The sequence below is a fragment of the Protopterus annectens genome, chromosome 4.part1 (genome assembly GCF_019279795.1).
Source record: "Protopterus annectens isolate FY-2018-M chromosome 4.part1, PAN1.0, whole genome shotgun sequence".
Taxonomy (NCBI): Eukaryota; Metazoa; Chordata; order Ceratodontiformes; family Protopteridae; genus Protopterus; species Protopterus annectens.
The window spans coordinates 278,569,010-278,589,864 of NC_056734.1; positions in this window are offsets into that span (position 1 = coordinate 278,569,010).

Sequence of the window (20,855 nt, forward strand, 5' to 3'; positions counted from 1 at the left end):
TATATATATATATATATATATATATATATATATATATATATATATATATAAATGAACATGGTCACAATAAAGCATTTGTAATGAATGTGAAGGGAAACACCAGTGGAAACCCCCCCCCTGTATTATGTAGTGGAACCACCCCCCACCCAATATTATGCAGTGCCAACATAATAATCTGGTCAGAGGTGCCCAAAACCCTGCGTCTGTAAACACAGGTAGCATGTTAAAATTGGGACCAACTCTGTCCATGTGCTACGTCTGACATTTGAACAGGTACAGGGCAGTTCCGGTCACCAGTCGGACAAGCCTAAACCTGGATCACCACATGAACACCCTGACAATCAAACACACATATGTGCCAGGACTATAAGCTTTGGAGTTCTGAATATCCTTGGAGTGAGTAAACATGCAGCATGGGTCCAAAGCAGTAGGGAATAGGGAATGTCGCATGTGTAGTACTGCGGTTTTCCCAGCAGGAGAATGGATGCCTGCTGTGTAAGTGAAGCAGTGAGGAGTATGTTAGAGTAGCTATGAACCAAGGGTATACATATAAATGAAGCAGAACACCAATAGTGTAGTGGTTAGAGCATCCGCCTAACGTAAAGGCATTCCCGGTTCAAGTACGACTATAGCACATATCATTTTCCTGTGTAATGAATACCTCTGTGCTGTAAAACCAACATTTAAACATGTAAAGGTGAACGTGTGTTTCGCATGGGGCCATTAACCAGATTCCTTCAATCAAAGTGGTACTGTCATTATGAATAAGGTACACGTAAGCACAAAGAAGTGGCAGTAAACATATGTAACTCACAATAAGCATATGCAAGTGCGCCTGCGCGGGCATAAGCAGCTCCCAGCATAGCAAATGTATGTTGTTATGTACAGATGTAACTTAGATATATATATATATATATATATATATATATATATATATATATATATACATATATATATATATATATATATATATATATATATATATATATATATATATATATATATAGTACTTATGTATTATCGCAACCAGATTTTCGTGGTTGCTAAATTCACATGCTGAAATGAAAATCATTGCGGGAAACACCGTAAGGTGCTATTTTACGTCCTTACTGATGAAAAATCAGTTTGGCTTACATTCAGGAAATGAAACAATCATGCAAGTCTTCTTCCTGTTTTGCGTGCATTACACATGCACACTTCAGTTGGCAGGACTGCTGTCTTACTGAGGAAAAGAGTAGTTTAACTAGGAGGAAGGAATGCTGAGAAGAAAAACAGACAACTGTTATTCTAATCCCTTAGAACTGCCCAATAACTTTATATTACAAATTATTCCTGTTCCTAAAAGTAATGTAAAGTTTTTGGCCAGTTATAAGGAATTAGAATAACATTTTGAATAGTAATCAGGTCTGCCCTATCATTACTCATAGTTGTCATTTCTTCTGGACAAGGATATCAGTAATTGCCTGTTCATCTTCACTTTGCTGTTTGGGGAAACAATTTTGTTTGAGTTTTCATGCAGCCGCTTCCCCCAACAATCAAAATCCTGCAGTGGGTGCATATACACTGGTGAGAGAAACAGCATCTAAAAATGTATTAAATTCACCATCCAAACTGTGATATTAGACACTCGTATGAACTCATATTAGACACACTTAAGAACCCAACCAACAGGACAATATCAGCCATTATAACTCAAGCGTGCATTTGCAATGCACGCAAGACAGAGAAAGGGTTTCTCAAATTGTCCCTGTTCCTAAAAGTAATGTGAACTTTTTGGGTCATTGTAAGGAAGTAGAATGACAGTTGAAAGTGTTTCATGTACTTGGATTTGTGGATTTATGCGCATATCGCTCTGGTTGCGATAATACGTAAGTACCAGATATATATACATATATATATATATATATATATATATATATATATATATATATATATATATGGGTCTACTTCGGGAGACCGAACCGACGATTCGCCGACACGCGGGAAGAGGAGACTAAACGACCGACAGGTAGGTTTACCGACTGGGAGATTCACCGACAGCGGAAAGACCGACAAGGGAAATGTGCGATCGTTACATGATGAGTGTGCGACAGTTACGGAGTTAGGAACGGTCAGGTAAGTGTGCGAAATTGTGGGATGTCGGGTTAGGCTGTGGGACAGGTGAGTGTGTGTTTGTGTCGGAGGTAGGGTTCGGGTTAGGTAAGTGTGTGATAGTGAGGGACTGTAGTTTTGGGACGGGTTAAGTGAGTTAGGGTTAGGGTGCAGGTAGGTGAAGTGTGCGATGGTGTCGGTGCTTGGGTTAGGGGTGGGTAAGTGAGTTAGGGTTAGGGTGCAGGTAGGTGAAGTGTGCGATGGTGTCGGTGCTTGGGTTAGGGGTGGGTAAGTGAGTTAGGGTTAGGGTGCAGGTAGGTGCAGTGCGACGGTGTCGGTGCTTGGGTTAGGGGTGGGTAAGTGAGTTAGGGTTAGGGTGCAGGTAGGTGAAGTGTGCGATAGTGTCGGACGTTAGGGTTAGGGTTTAGGTTTAGGTTAGTGGATGTGTTGTTGTGTGCTTGTGTATTTGGCGTATTTTGTGTCGGTGTTTTGTTGTTCGGTATGTTGCGGTGTCGGTGTGGTGTGTTGTCGGTTGTTTGGGGTCGGGGATGTGTGTGTCGGTGATTCGTACGTTCGGTGTATGAAAGTAGACCCATATATATATATATATATATATATATATATATGTGATGGTAGATATACACATGTGCATAACTAGGTTACGTTACAGCAATTACGGGTAACGTATGTTTAGACTGGGCATATGTTACTGGGAGGTCCAATAAACAAATGTTTACCTCTCATACCGCCCAGCTAGGCCGGTCAGACATACAGACATGCAACAAAGGTAAATACACCGCTGCTTTCCAAACCACTGGCAGGAAAGTACCAGTGGGAGAGATCTGCAAGGTCTACACTTTAAACATGGATAATGGGGTTCCTTGCCGGACACCAAAAATTCGACATACAGGCGAACCTGTGATTATCGATGTGAGAAGGATGTAGCTGTACATGGAACAGTAGGTTGTGCAAGTGTAATAACACATGGGTTGACAAAATGTATGACATGTGTCCTGAGATGGGGAGAGTGGGCAGTGTGTAGGGGTGTGTTCATACCCCAGCTGTGCTCACAGTAAGTATTTGTCATGAGTGCTGTAGAGGGGTGTCAGGTAGGTGAATCATGGGTATGCAATAATGGGCCTAAGTGTGCAGGTGTTGGTTGGCAGAGATGTATTAGGCCCGCCCAGTGGAAGTAATTAATATTCCTATGTGGGCAATGCTGACGCTCATACCTCCCAAACATGAAGAGCATATCTACTGGATAGTCCGTAAACCATTGGGGGAATACATAGGGAATATATCAGTGCCCTGTACCCAATTATCATGGACGTCCATGATTACGAATCAGAATCTAACACAGTCCTAATTAAACCCTTCCAGAACTACTGATATTAGGTGGACAGGTGGCGGAACACACGTAATGACTAATGACAACATGTATGAGTCATAAACAGCATGTACCTCGACAAATGTGAATGAACACATATGTCCTGTGACTGTCAATGTGTCAGGTTAATAGAACCAATCATCTAAATGTGTCCCTGAGGGTATTATGCAGTGTCCCTGATACAGTGTTCATTCTCCCCCATTCTTATGTGAGGTCTGCTAGTGACGGAAAGCGCATATTACGCCGACCACCTTAGGTAGATGATAGCATAATAGTTTGGGGTTACCACCTGTTCGCCTTTGTGAGGGACACTCCACTCTGGCCAGTTGTGGCCTGCAAAATGAATATTATGGCACATGGCCTGTGATTTCTGGAAAAGAGTTCATATATTGTTTGTAGTGGTTGCATAAAATGATTTTGTTGTATCTGAAACACCTAGATGTTATAGGAAACAGTATTAGCAACTATAATGCTACAAGAATAACCTTAACTAATGCAAACCGGTGAAGTAGTCAATTTTCTACTGGCTGTAGGTATGTGTTGCCTTGCCAAATCTGACATCTCTACATATAGGTCCTATAAGGCTGCCACCTTTCCAAATGGACAAAGTGGGACCTGCTCCGTAGAAATGTTAGACGTACCAGGTCAGAACATACCTACAGCCATGCATAGTACAGAAATATACATATTAGCACAAATCAAAGCTTAGTCTAGCAGCAGTCAAGCTGCTTATGCTACTTCACATAACATATCGAAGTGTCATTTATACAATAGCCGTTACATGCAACTATTAGAGAAACGTAGAATATAATATTATCCTCTAATCAGGACATTTGCTATGGCTAGATTATTCTCGCATGACACATATGCCTAATGAGGGACTGTCCCATGCAAAGTGGGAAAGGTGTTACTCCTAAAGTCTCACTTCGGCCAATTTAAAAGGTGGAAAACCTACAATAGGTATGTGGTAGCATGACCCGGCAGGAAAATGCATTTCCCAAAACACATTTACATGTCTGCATTGCAGAGTATCGGTTCCCATGTATCAGCAAGATGGGAGCAGATTGTATGAGGTACACGCATATAATATGATTATGTCACTGGACAGGACGCCAATTCCGTACAGTCGAACGCTTGCCGTCGCATAATGGTCAGCCATACCCGATATTGTAATCATGTAGTCCGATGTAATAGGCATGACAAGGGATTGCGCCCACCCAGCGTGAGTGACAAATGCAAGCACCAATGTCAGTGCACGTGCAAGTGAGGGAGCGAGCGGGTGTAAGCGTGTTTGTCTACAAGTATGTGAGTAATGCACTGTTAAAGAAATGTGGAGTCTAAACAAGTATAAGGAGTTGTAACCGGAGGTCAGCAGTGCTTAACACTGCACAAAGCCATGCACAACCACTCCCACCTGCTGGAATGTGCCTTACCCACTCCGTATCCAAAGGCCTTGTTCTGTCCGCAAACAAAGAACTGTCCTTTGCAAGTTTTGGTAGCAACACCCTGCACACACAGCTGATTTGAATTACCAATACACCATGGCATATATACAGACAATAGACAGTACCACACACATACCATACAGCACAGTCATCCAACAGTATAGCAATGTACTGGCAGATATGTCCGGACCACTGGTGTTTGCAGACCTGGCCATCTTGTGTTTAAGTGTGTGAGCATGCCCAGTATGATAGTTACACATGTTGTCGACTGACATTACCATCATACCTTCATGTATTTGAGCATGCCCAGTATGGTCAACTGGATCGCATGTGTCACATGTCCAGGTAGTGTGTACTGTGGTGCCAACCCCTGCGTTGTACACTGACAGGTGGCATGCTATGTCTGCAGGGTAGCCAATGGTCATGTGGCATTGACTGTTGCTACATTTCTGCACAGCATGGGGGGACATCCAACTGTATCCACATTCCTACACAGCACCGGGGGTGGCGCACATGACTTTCACATGTGTATGTTGGAAGGGGGGCACAGCTGACAGTTGTGCACTTTCCTACTACTGTACTGGTATGCCAGGTACACCATTTCACTGTGTGGACCTACCTAATTTGCTGGCTAGAGTCATACCAGTGTACTTCAGATCCTAGCTTTAATTACCAGCATAGTGATTTCAGACATCCTAGATTTCACAATCTACATCCAACTGCCAGCCTGCTGTAGTCTGTGTGTGTGTCTGTGGGGGTTGGGGTCTGCCATTGGGCATATCCAGAGGCCATTGTATAGCATTTGTCTGTATTGGTCTACACCTGTCCGGCTGTATGAGACTTGTGTGGGCTGTATGGACACACATGATGTTTCAGCCCATAACCTGCAGTGGGTCAGGACACCATGTGTACTACTGGCTACTATTGTGACCCTGGTATGTGCTACAGATGTCATGGTGCCACTATGGACGTGTACTGTCTGCTACCCTTACAGTCGGCCACCAAATTCCCTTATATGCTCACATCCATACCATAGCTACAGGTAAAACACATTCTAATACAACTGACAATTGGTAGGTTGATTGACTTACCTTGGGGGTGTGCCAGAACTGAGGATGGTGGTGGAGGGATGCCTATGTTGGATGCACACAGTACACTTCCTATACATGGCTGAGCACAGATAGTGTCATGTTTGGCATCCTTTTACTGTCTGTGCGAGTCAGAGAGGGTGAAATTCCCTGGGTACCTACTGTGTTGGTGCATATGCCATGCGTTGCCTCTTTGCCAAGGGCAGGTCATACTGTGCATGCCTCCTTTCTCCTACTGGGTCCAGCTCAGGTAGTTCCTTTTCCAAGTCACAGTGTGCCTGTACAGCCCTTGGCATTGGTGGGGGGCTGTGTGGCCCTGCCCCATGCTGTTCCTGCTGCAACTGTTTCTGCAGGATCATATTGTGTAGCATAGCACATACCATAGCAATTTGAGTGCATGTAGCTGGTGACTACTGCAAGACTCCACTGGATGTGTCCAGACACCAGAACTGTGACCTGAGCATCCCAAACACACGCTCAATTATATGTCTTGCCTGTGCATGTGCCTCATTATGGTTTAGTTGTTCAGGTGTGTGTGCATTGGTGATGGGTGTCATCAGCCATGATTCCAGTGGTTACCCAGCATCCCCCACTAGGTTACTGTAGAGGATGTCCATATTGGCAAATGTGTGGTACAGCTGCGTCAGATGCCATATATCGGAATCGTCATAGCTTCCAGGGCAGCCAGCACACACATTCAGTATACTGCCCTGGTCATTGCATACGACCAAGCTGTTGGAGGGTATGCCCCTGCTGTTAATGTAGGCCCTACCCCGCTCACCGGGTGGTGCTTTGATGTATACATGCATGCAGGCTATAGCACACAGTACCCCAGGGTAGTCTGCCATTCGGTGGAGGAGACGCATATTGCTGGTCAACACCTCACGTGTGATGAGGACATGTACGTGTTCACTGGCATGTGGTGACATGGCATCTAGGAACTGGTGCAATACTCTGGATGCAGATGCCAGTGGGATCCCCATGATATCCCCAGTTGTGCTTTGGGAGGATGTGTGGCTAGTATACCTAGGCCTACACATACCTTGGTATCCACTGGGATGGGTTTCCCTCGGCCTGTTTGATGTGTTGGTGTGACTGGCACAGCTCAACAAGCTGCTGTAGGAGGTCTCTGTCCACCCCAGAGCTCTCCACTATCTCCAGCTCATGTAGCCCCTGGTAGGTTACCCTGGGTCTGTAAAGTCTTCTTTCTCCTCAATAAGGGTTGTTCAGCAGCATTCACATCCTCAACACCCTCAGCCTCCTGCACATGTTGGTCTATGTTGCCTGCTGCAACCATTCTCATTTGGTTGGATTGTGTCGAGAAATGTCCCCACATGTATACACCGGTGGTGTAGAGTGTGGAAGAAACCTGTGTGTATGGTGCTTGGTCACTTTACCGTAGTGTTCTGTGCCGGGCTGGGCATGTAATCTGCTGATTGTACTAATTATCACCTGTTTGCGCAGCTTGTTCACCTTGACTACTCCACTACTGCTGTTGTCTTTCCCAATTTCACTAGGCAGGTATAGACACACCCCTAGCTTAGGTGTGCTAAGGCAGGAGCAATCCCGAGGCACAGGGCTCCAATGTACATACAGTCAGCCTGACACCCCACCCCCATGCTTTCACCTATATTCGAGTCCTGCACCCGGCTGTCTACACACATACACTCTTGAGATCTGCATCACACCGTGGGGATAAACGGGATTCACTCTTTTCAACCTCATTTGCATAGTATTGTCTTCTAATGCCTAGTTATATGACCCATACTGATCCTCCAAAATAATAACCACTGTTTACTGTCGCTCAGATCTGCACACAACTGGTTAAAGGTGCCTTACTATCACCGTATTCGATGTCCCTTGTTCTTCCCAGCAACAAAATAACCGGTCTCTACACAACTAGAACATGGGATCCTGCACACCACAGACAATGTGCTTTACCACTAAGCCATGGCAGATATTCATACATCTGAGGTGATCATGTACAGATCATCCAACACAGACATTCAATGGTATAGGACATGTATTCCATCATGTAGATTTATGTGTGCTAATGTCCACATATATATATCCATATATATATCTACATACATACATATATATATATATATATATATATATATATATATATATATATATATGGTTCTACCTGACTTTGTCGACATACCACATAATCGACAATCACTTAACCAACATGAGAACACTGACAATCCACATCACCGACAGCTTAAATAACTGACTATGAAAACGCCGACATTCAAGTGCTAATAGCGCCTCTCGCTCCTACCATGTTCCAGGTAATGTAAATAGTTGTCTGTCATCAGCATAGCATTATTTTCCTGTGAGTCTACTGTATGATTCATGCTGATGATAGACAACTATTTACATTACCTGGAACATGGTAGGAGCGAGACTCCATTAAATGCTATGCTTTTCATAGTCGGTTATTTAAGCTGTCGGTGATGTGGATTGTCAGTGTTCTTGTGTCGGTTAAGTGATTGTCGATTATGTGGTATGTCGACAAAGTCAGGTAGAACCATATATATATATATATATATATATATATATATATATATATATATATATATATGGGTTCCTATGACTTGGTCGACTGTTCATTTGGTCGACTGTTCATTTGGTCGAATGTTTATTTGGTCGACAGTTCATTTCATCGACAAGCATTTGCCCCCAGTGCGACCCTGGAGTTGATATATATAGTTAGGGGTTGTGTGGGTTGTCGATGAAATGAACTGTCGACCAAATAAACATTCGACCAAATGAACAGTCGACCAAGTCATAGGAACCCATATATATATATATATATATATATATATATATATATATATATATATATATCTATATATTTATATATACATATACACACACACATACGTAGATATAGAATTTATATCACAACAGCGGACCACATGACACCAAAGCATTAGACAAGAATGAAAAGGAAACCACATGTGCCACCTGCATTATGTAGTGGTGTCACTATCAAGGCAAGTGTGTTTCATTGCATCACATGCATCAGACTGTATTAAGGGTAAGAGTAGAACTGCTGACATTTACTCACCAGGCCTATTGGCAGATGTATGTGTATGTCTTGCCAGCCCAGTCTCTTGGGCGATCATGACATTTGTGTACACTATAAAGGAAAGCAACAAAACACACTCAACACATCCTGGAGCTAGCCACTCACAGATACCAACACATAGGATATGACTGCCAAATACATACACCTGTCATACCTTGGAATAGAACACCTACCTGTCTATTCTATCACACTACAGCATTACATAGTTATACAATGTGCTACAAAGATTACCGGATCATAGCACTCCCAAAGGTATACTTCTTGGTGGGTGACATCATTAGCAATGGAAAAGACGCCGATAGGGATTGTATGGAGAGTGAGTAGTCTAAGAGCAGTACTTTGTCCACAGGTAACTGGAAACACACACACACTTGGCAAGGCTGGGATTAGAACATAGACCTAACTACCTTAGCACACTACAGCATTGTACAGTTACAGAATGCGCTACCGAGATTACTGGATCACAGCATTCCCAGAGGCATACTTCTAGGTGGGTGACATCATTAGCAATGGAAAAGATGCAGATAGGGATTGGATGGAGAGTGAGCAGTCTAAGAGCAGTACTTTGTCCACAGGTAACTGGAAACACACACACACTTGGCAAGGCTGGGATTAGAACATAGACCTAACTACCTTAGCACACTACAGCATTGCACAGTTACAGAATGCGCTACCGAAATTACTGGATCACAGCATTCCCAGAGGCATACTTCTAGGTGGGTGACATCATTAGCAATGGAAAAGATGCCGATACGGATTGTATGGAGAGTGAGCAGTCTAAAAGCAGTACTCTGTCCCCAGGCAGCTGGAAACACCCACACTCGGCAGGGCTGGGATTAGAACATAGACCTAACTACCTTATCACACTACAGTATTACACAGTTACAGAACGCACTACTGAGAATACTGGAGCACAGCACTCCCAGAGGCATACTTCTAGGTGGGTAACATCATCAGCAATTGAAAAGACGCTGATAGGGATTGAATGGAGTGTGAGCAGTCTAAAAGCATATTACTGTCCCAAGGCAGACGGAGACAAACACACGCCACTGGTGTGAGCAGGACAACTGCCTATCTACGGACCACTATTACAACACTACATAGATACGAGACATGCCACAGTCACTACACCTTTCAAGACAGTCAATATGACCTTCTAGGAATGCGGACATCGACATGGATGCTGGCAGCTACTGTGTACATACCTGTGAACCAGTGTGTTCAATGTATGAATCCATCCTGAAGTGGGGTATGGCCATCTGTTGCCTGGATGACCACTATCGCTATACAGGATTACAGTGGTCATGCCCATACACATAGAGGCACATAACTGACACAAGGTGTCACTGGGCATGTTCACACACTTAGTAGCACATGTCCGTTTGGAATGCACTATGTGTCCATCTACACAACGGCGTACTGGGCATGCTCACACACTTAGTAGCAAAGGGCTGTCTTGCATGCACTCTGATTCTAAACATGGAAGGGCACAGTGTGTTGATAGTCATCACTGTTAGCATGAATGCTGCACTACATATATCTGACACTGGTCTTCTACACAACATCTGCTGCTGTCCATCACCTTAGCTGTACCAATCTAAACCTGGCACACTAATACCACCCGTGGTGATGTCCTGCCAGGAGCAGCTACTTTGCACATATAGTACCATTCATAGACGAATATCCTGAGACCAGGTAAACACCCTGCCACCTAGAGGACAACTGCATTGTATGTGTATGCTAAACAGTGCTAGATATGTAGCGTTTATAATAACAGCTGCCAATCTAGATCCAACAATGGGGAATACTGACATCTGTGCAGTGAGGAACACCTGGCATAAGGCTCAGTTGTGCACAATAGCACTACCACAGTATACCTCAGATACAGACATGTGGGTCATAACACCGTTACAGACCACTCCAGGTGGTAGTGTCCCCACGTACATGAAGACCACTCACATGTACTGACTAGTACACTCTCAAAAGCCATAACAGATATGTCATGTGCAGATCACAGTGTGAAATGTCACATTCTAGGATGTAGTCCTCAGACATCACCATGTCCTTGGAACAGCAACACACATCCATACATTAGTACAACACCATGTTACTCATGACCAGTGGACTGTACCTAGCTCTACAGCAACTGTGCAGACTACCCATGTACTGACAGGGTTCCCGCATGTGTTATGCAATGCAAAGATACCACTGTTCATAACCAGGTTGGCTGTAAACATAACAGGGGCCCTGGGTCATATACAGCTGTAACAGATAACTGTTGCTGTACACTAGTAAACACACTCATGTTCGGATATGACATACATGTACCTGCCGTGGATATGTATATGCCCCCACACACACAACACATATGTACATAGCATAGCTTTTGCTGTCCCTCATGCAGACAAGTGGCTACAACAATTAGATGCATACACATGGAAGGTAGGTCCATGGCTGTTGAATGCTAACAGTACATAAGGTGTGATAGCAATGTTGACTGAGTTAACATTCCCTCTGTACTGGTTACCCATGACAACTATCATATCATACAACAGTCCATGTGTCATGTATGTCATCACACATGTCCACCAATTGCAATGCATACAAACATGGCTACATGACAGGAATGTAGGACCTACACACATGTACATGTAGTGGTGTGCATTCAGCTACCATGCATGTTCAGTAGCTGATGTTCGCAGTTCATCTGTGTCTTACTACAACATGCAGTTGCAATGCAGCCCCATCACTGACACCTGTATATGTTGAAATACTGACAGTACGGTAAGATGTACATCAGGTATGGATGGCTGTGTGTACATAAAGTGGTGGGCAAACTTTGCAGATGGCTGTTTGCTGAAGACAGCTCACACATGTGTCACAAGCCGTCCGACCATAACATGTGCAAACACTAAGCTATGTTTCTGTTAATTGAAGGTGAAGACATACAACCTACACAGCAGTCAGTGTGTCACTGACTGTAAATCACTTGACACCTGTAACACTTAGGTCCTCCCGTGTGCATATAGCAGCACAATTGCCGAAGGTAGCATCGGTGCACATTGTAATGTGGGCAATACTGCTGCATGTCTGTCAGACATATCATAAGATAGCAGGAGTTTGATTCACAGTACTGCCATGTGTGTTTGCTTGTGTGTCCATATATGCCACGTATGGTGGGGAATACATTCCAATTGTTACACACCCCTGTACACTGTTGTAGAAATCTGTACATACTGCAGTGTAGAAAGCAAGACATAGGCAAGACATATGCAGAGGTGGTGTGTGTATCACACACATGTTAGCTAACTGTATGTGCATGACATAGGCAAATTCAATTGTGGACTCCACAGTGTGTGTGTGTGTATGTATGTATGGCTGTCTGGTGCATGGAGTGAGGATGTATGCTACCATAGTGAACAGACAGGACCCCTAACCCCTCCAGGTGATGCAATCTACTACCCTGTTGATGCCATCGGTCTTAGGCATTGCTGACTACCTCTACATGTTCATTATCTGTGTCGCGTCATGTGGGTGCACAGTACTGTCATGGTGATAACCACATAGGCAGGGGTCCTCACCTCAACACTATCAAGTGTGTGTGTGTTATAGTGTCGTTGACCCTGTGAGTGTGGGCGTGTTACTGTGGCTGTATGTGTCTGTGTGTAGTTGTGTGTAGTTGTGTGTTCTCATCCTGTAATGTGAATGTGTATTACTGCTACACAGTGAGGCCTCATGCTATCAACTGGTCTCTACCCTTGACATCAGCTAGACCGCTGTGTAAACCCCCCGCACCATGTAACTGTACCTGTGATTTCACCCGGTATGGATGTCACGTCTCTAGCCACTGTAGCTTAGTACACAGCTCACATGCTCCTGGATCAGTAGATGTGTAGACATCTTTGGAATGTCAGCCTTTCTAACAGTGAGGTTGAGGCTACGTACAGCATGCTGGTATTGCCATACATGCCTGTGAGTACTCCACATTTACACATGGGAAACTGCAAACACTGGTACTTAATGGCACATGCAATTAGACTTTAAGGAAGGAAGCAGGGCATCATTACCAACATGCTGTTACTGTTGTTACCAAGACACATACTGTGAACATAAAACAATGCATTATAAACCTGTACTACATGGTATGTCTGCTGAGTGTCAACAGTACACAAAAATTGTAATATACACTTATCTTCCTATTCTGTTCACCCTGTGCATCAGACCATATGAGCATGTCCCAGCACCGATGGTGTGGATGACAGGGATGCGACACAGGCATCATCATATGCACAGGGTGATAATGTTTGCCAGGGGCCTAGGCTGCACCAGTGGATGACATCATGTGTGTGGGTTAGGGCCTGTGATCTAATTGGCCATGTGTGCTTGTTAAGCATATGAGTGTTGCGGTGCCCTACAGATGTTCTGCCATGTGTCTGGCCTACACAGGGGTATTATTGACAGCTCCAGATTGTACAGACCAGGATTTACAGCTCACTGTGTCTGGCCAAGGCCACGTGACCTGTGCCTGCCAGGGATTGCATGGGCACTACCAGACAGAGGTACAGATTGGGTACTGTCCGATCACACATGTCCACTGGATCCGTGTCCCTACTGGGACCATCCAGGGCCAAGTCCACGTGGCCTGCTGTGTCCTGCTGTAGACAGCGCAGCACCAGCTGCACTGCTGCTGCTACCGGCACTATGGGAGCAGGCATGTGAGGTAGCTCGTTCATGTAGACCTGCACCAGGTGGTGTAGCTGGCCTATGTCCATGTGGCCTATGCCTCACTCCTACCAGATGTTCCAGCAAAGACAGCTCATGCTCACGGATTGTCATGCCATGGTCAAGGATTCCAACTATGTCACCCAATCATCTGTCCAAAACCTCAGCTATATGCTGTTGAGCATTTGCCAGTGCCTGGATGTTGTCATTTAAAGAACGGATAGCAGCCCTCTGAAGCCTCTGCTCTTCTCTGTTCTGCCATTCAGCACATGCCTGTGCCGCCATTACAGTCTGAAACATGCGTCTGGTGACACCAGCTGCTACACTATGTCCTACAGGTGCATGTCGGCCAGAAGTCCTCCTATGAGCAGCACTGGCCACATGCCTGTGTGGCACATCTGCAGTCATTTGACTGACACCATGTTGTGAAGACACACCTTCTGTAGCCACCACGTGTTCCTGTTCGAAGCTAACACACACTAACTGTCCTTCCTCTATGGCCACTGGTGATGGGGTATGTGTTGACATAAGAACTGCGTGCAGGGAAGAGGGGGATATAGGTGGAATGGCAACCAATGGCACAGATTCAGCCCCTGACAACTCTGCCTGTACCTCAAGCATATGTTCATCATCACTGCTAGAGTCTGTGGGGGCACTAACATCAGATGGACCGCAGGAGGGTAACGCTCCTACATCACCTGTGAAGGCAAACAAAGACTCTACATTACAATAGAGACACACACACAGACACACACACAGACAAACACACACACACAGACACACACACACACACACACACACACACACACACACACACACACACACACACACACACACACACCATGCATGTGATTTGACAGAAGGCATGCAACATGCATGTGATACAGCAGATGGTATGCAGCTCAGACATTAATAGTGATAATTGTCATACATCCCTGGGTTGCACACAACAGCAAGCATGTGTCATAGCAGAAGCCATGCATTTCACACTATCATGGTAGTAAGCATGCATCCCTGTAATACACCATCTGGACCAGCACAGGTTAACAGTACACATGGCTGATGTGAGGCATATGTCCTTGACATTAACATGTAGTATGACATGTAATCTGCTGATGTGCGCATTGACATGCATACATGTTTGACACAATGGTTTCCTGACACATGTACAGCAGTGTAATGGTGTCACGTTGCAGTGTTGTCTGTACGCCCTACAGATAGAATGCACTTTTAGCAGATGTGCATGACCATTGAAGGGTATTATGAGGCGTCTATATTGCTATACAGTGTGAAGTACAGACACAGTACCATTGCATGGAATCATTAGGCATCTCTATTGCTATACAGTGCGGAACACAAACACAGTGCATAGCCATGACTGTGTGCATACACAATACATAAATACTGTAGATTGTGACCCAAGTCGCTGAGGTGTATACGCACTAAACCATGATGTGTCATGTGTGACAGGTCACCGAAAGACATATGGATGACACCCCTGCACAACTGCTAACATTTCTTAGCTGCCTGGCAACCGTGTCCACACATGGCAGACTTGTCAATGCACCATGTCCCACATGACATTTATGTACCACTCACATGAGGTGCATGGCTGACAGTGATGTCCAACAGCAGCAGTGGAAATGTACTGTATCTGTAGCCTGATGTGGTGTCTGTGTATATATGTGAATGCTGTACAGGTGACTACTGTCATGCTGTGACACAGTCATGATGTTCAACACATCTTATGTGGTCAAATTAAGTGACACCTCCACAAGCTGTGCACAGGCTTTTAGGATGCCCAGTGTTCCACATGTACTGTATAACCATTCAACAAAGGCTATAGTTGGACCATGTGTAGACAATGTACAACAGGGTGTACACACATACACATCACATCTACTGTGTGTTGCTACATGTCTCTGGCCATCCTCCATGGCCATGTGTGAACATGTGTTGGTCAAATGTTTGTGGTGGCCATCTATCTCACATGTCTGTGTTGTCCCATATGACATACACCCATAGATGTCAGATACTCCACTGTCCACAGGGTTATGCAGACAATGGGTTGTATGTTTGGTATGTGGGGTATGTTTTATGGGATAGTGAGACACTGTTGCAGCCAGACCACTACATGTCATGGACACGTCAGATGGCACATCACAATGTGTGCACTCATTGCACAGGCATATTACACAATGGTGAATCCTGTGGGCTGCCCATACTCCAGCTCACTGTGTTGTAATGTTTGCATACCCCACATGTGTTGTTCTGATGTATAGTACATATTCCTACATTGAACAACACCTCCACTGTTGTATGCACAGCTGTCCACACATGTAGCAATGACAGTTTCTGTGGTTTCATGTCAGTGTTTCATTTAATTTGTATGTATTGCACATGGGTAGCCAGTGTGATTGATTAAAGATGCAACCTGTATATCGTGACTGGACCATACATTATGCATACATGTGTTAAATGGCCACATGACGAATAGATCTATGCATTAACATGACTGATACTGATAACTGTCTCACCTGCAATGGCCTGCTGTCTCTGCAGCACGCCAGAGGTGCCTATATGGGGGTGACACAGCAGTATGATCATTATCCATGACTGTATGACAGCTACAGGGTGAATGTGCATGTTAACACATTCACCAGTATAATAGCATATACTATGGAGTATGCACATGTGTGCATACACAAGGTAGCATACTATAGTATGCAGCATGTGTGTAAACATATCTTGCATATGATGTTACATTACATATTGTACAGTGACACATGCAACTAAATGGGATATAATAGTTATATGTGTAGTAGTGAGTTACCAGGCGACTTCAGGCTCAGTGGTTGGGAGACACCCACCTCCACGATGGCAGATACAGTTTGTGGATGCTGTTCTGATGGCATCCCCAGGCTGGCCAGTAGCTCCTCGGTACGTGTGAGTGGGGGCTGGGTTGGTGCCCCACCACCTCTACCACCTTGTTCCCTGGCGATTGCATTTGTGCCCTGTTTTGCATGTCTGATCAGGTCTGTGCAGTGTCTGTGCACCTGCTGGTAGGTGCTGTTGTGGCCACCCACATCATTAACCCTCCTGCGAAGTTCCTGCCACAGGTCATCACGCTGCTGGGCATGCTGTGGCACATGGCTGAACAATACCTCATAGTTATCCTGGAGGTAAGGTATGAGGGCCTCATCATCTAAGTGACTATATGCTGGCAGTCTTGATCGAGGCATATCTGGAAGACATAATGATGGAGACAGGTCACAGTATCTCAGGGATGCACAGAGATACAGCTGCACATACATGTGTATTACATTTAGTACATGTGAACAATTGTCTTTGCAAATCTTCATGACACTGACACCACTGACATGTTTGTGTCACACACATGTAACACCCAATGGGGACTGGATATTATCACCATATATGTGTGTCACCTCATTACATTGCTCATACTCCATGTGAATGCTGTGTTGATGTGGGCATGTCTGTTTACCTGTACTGGTGTTCTTACCTATCAGCACATGCCTGGATGTGTCCACATTAATGCTGTTGACCTTGATGCTGTGTATATGTCACATATCAACACATACACTGCCTTAACGGACATGACCTGTGACAATGCAGACTTGCACACGGAAATCTTTACATGCCTGTGTTTTGCCATATACATCTAGATGGCACTGTACAGCAGTTCAACATCCTGCCACGTATCACCTGTGTTGCATATGTGAAACACATGGGACAATGGCTAGCCAGATGGTATTTGCAGGGATGGTTATCAACTATAGCATGTACGGAGAAGATCATGTAGTAGTGTGTATGCCCTGGGCTATGTATGAGCATAGGATGTAAGGTTTTCTGGCTATATCTGACAGCCATGTTCCTGCCACCAGGTGAATCAGTGCCACATAACTGATCCAGACAGTTAATGATACATCTACCATGCGGTCATCGCACCATGTCTGACAGAGATGACATGTGCAGTTTTGCTGGAGAGGGTTGCATAGTATGGCAGGAGTATGTAACATGTATGGCACAGGGATCTGTCCAGCATGTGGCGATCCTTGTTCTAGGAAGGTGGCTGTCCATGACGTATGTTTTTCAGATCAGGATATGTACGTGTAGCATGTCCAACATCACAGTGTTGGACATGTCTTTATGCAGGGTAGGCAGCATGCTGCATAGTGGAGATGAGGATTGTGAAGGCTGGTGTTACCCTTCCAAGCATGGCCACTACCCCTTAAAGGTGATATGTGATCTGATATTGGTCACTTGAGTGATAAGTATGGCTGTACAATGATCTCCATGCTCATGGATGGCACCCTGTCATGACTTGGGTTGCCTCTTATGACTACCTAATAGGCCTGGTGACATCACTAGCTCAGAGAGGTAAACTGCACAGCACCATCCCTTACACACAGTGTCCATTATGTTGACCGTTGCCTAGGTGGTAGTTCATGGGTACAAGGTTATTAACCTAGCGGTGACAATGCAATATGCAGCTGTGAGATTGTGCACATATGTCACACACCTCACCCACAAAGCCCATTATGTATGTTGTCCACAACACTGAGTCAACCATTGCTCTTAGGTCATGGCCATTGACATACTTACATACGCAGATGCCTCCCATTTGTCTGTGTGGTATGGGCTGCAATGAGGGGGGAGTACAAAACATTAACCCTGTTTTACTGTAGCTGCCACTGGTGTGATATGCACATGCCACTCAGACACCTTTTGTAGTGTTGGTTCTGTCAACAGGCCACTGGCAGAACAGTCCTGTGACATACAAAGGTACATCTAGTATACTGAGTGTAGGTGGAACACAGTATGGGTGATGATGTCCTATGACCTGTCACAGGTATGATATGCAGTGTAAAATCATCCATACTGTCATCTACATCTGTACTGCTAACAACATATATGTTGATTAAGGTTCATGGACTTTCAGACCATACTCAGCAGGGTAATAGTGCAGTGCCTCCCATTATCAGTGGTGTCTCCACTTTGTGAGTTGTGATAACTGCTGGTGTGCACCATTCAGTGTTTTCACAGACTGAAATGAACCTATGTTTTACATGATGTGTATGTGTAGAGCAAACTGTTTTGCCATTTGTGTATGATACAACCAGGGATGTGGACAGGTCACATGCAGCCTGAGTGCACCTTGTACCATCATAGTTATGGTTACAGGGGCTCTGTAGTGTGAATGGATATGTGATTGTGTGCCTGTTGGGGGGGGGCAGTGAGTTTATGTTATCCAACACCCTATATGTATTGCTTATTCATGCTCAGCACTTGTTCAGAACATGTAAGCACTTCATGAGCTACTAATTACTATAGCACTCAATCCTATTCATTTCCTACAGGTAAACACTGTTTGTACTTACATTTCCAGCTTGCTTTGAGTAAAACAGCTGTTGTACACACTTACCTCACATATCTAGTGAGAAATGGTTGAATATTCAGGCATGTCCAAGTGTCAAGTCCCAGTAATATCGCCTGTCTATATGATGAATATGGGCATCATGAGGCAATATAGCAATTGTCTCATGTACACAGTCAATGCTCACCTCCTAACATATGACACTACAACCTGTGAGAGATGCACATATGTAGCCATGCTGGAGGTAATGCTCTCTCCAACTCAGACTGAACCTGACAATCAAGTGGGGATGTTAAATGTTTGCACCACACCACACTCATCACATAGTCTCACTAGATCTCCACCACCACAGGCCACACATAGTAAGACTACAACATTTGTGGAGCCTCTCAATACTACTCTGTGTAGGCAACAGAGGACTCCGAAGCAGAAATGCAGGCATCCCCCATCATCAAACACAGCACCAATTACTTATAGCCCACAGACTCATGTGTGCCCATCAACTACAGCCAATAAGGTGATATAACATACTCAAATCACTAGTCATAGGTGACTCTGTAGGCAGTCACACTGATGTCCCACACAGCAGGCTACACAAGGTGATAGTCACTTTCATATGGATGTCGAGTAGCAGGATCCGCAACATAATCTATGCACTCAGGTCACTCCTCAACAGGTACAATATGACTGTCATTCTCCATGTTAGTGTGAATGCCCTGAGATGTAACTTCCCGGACTACATGTACAGAGACATGCAATAGCTCTCCGATCTTGTATCCCAGGCAGGTATCACCATAGCCCTGAGAAGCAGTCTGCATTCGTCCAGACTGATAACGCAGTACAGCAACTGAATTATTCACTTCAACAGTTGGCTATCCTTCTGGTATCATTCCAAGGGTATCCAGTATCTGTCTGCTTTGAATGACATGGTCGACAGAGCACGATGCTTTGGCACAGATGACCTGCACCTGTCAGCCCTGGGATTACGGATAACATCTAAGGCTCTTGCTGCTGCTATAGTGCCTGTTTTAGACATGGTTCAAATAACATTCACCACCAGAACGGGAACAGGCAAGCAAAATCTGAGGGTAATGTTACTCAATGCTTGACATCTTCATCTCAAATGCACTCACCCGAGGCACTCATTATAATGGACCACTTTGATATCTCTGCAGTGACTGGGACCTGCTTCTAGGCTCCTGAGAGCACCCCTGCACTAACAGGCTATTACGCAGACCACACCTTTCAGTCATGTAACCAGGACCGGAACACCCACGGCAGAGTTGTGTCCATATTTCACAAGGATGTACACACCTCCAGGCTGGTTGCTTAGCACTATGCATCAGAGGTAATCCAAGTGCAACTAACTGTGACCTTAACTGCTATACAAATTGTAGCTTGCTACGGATTACACACCACACCCCACGGTTAACAGCCCTCACTTCTTGGTGTACTGGAAAGTAGGGCTCTAACAGGAACTACTGATGTGAGACTGACACTACCCCACACTTAACTGGGATACCTACTCATGTACCAACACATTAGGCCAACACTTTCTGAGATTCATAACCTCCAATCAGCTGGATCAACCTATCCACACCACCACCAGGGCCAACGATATCCT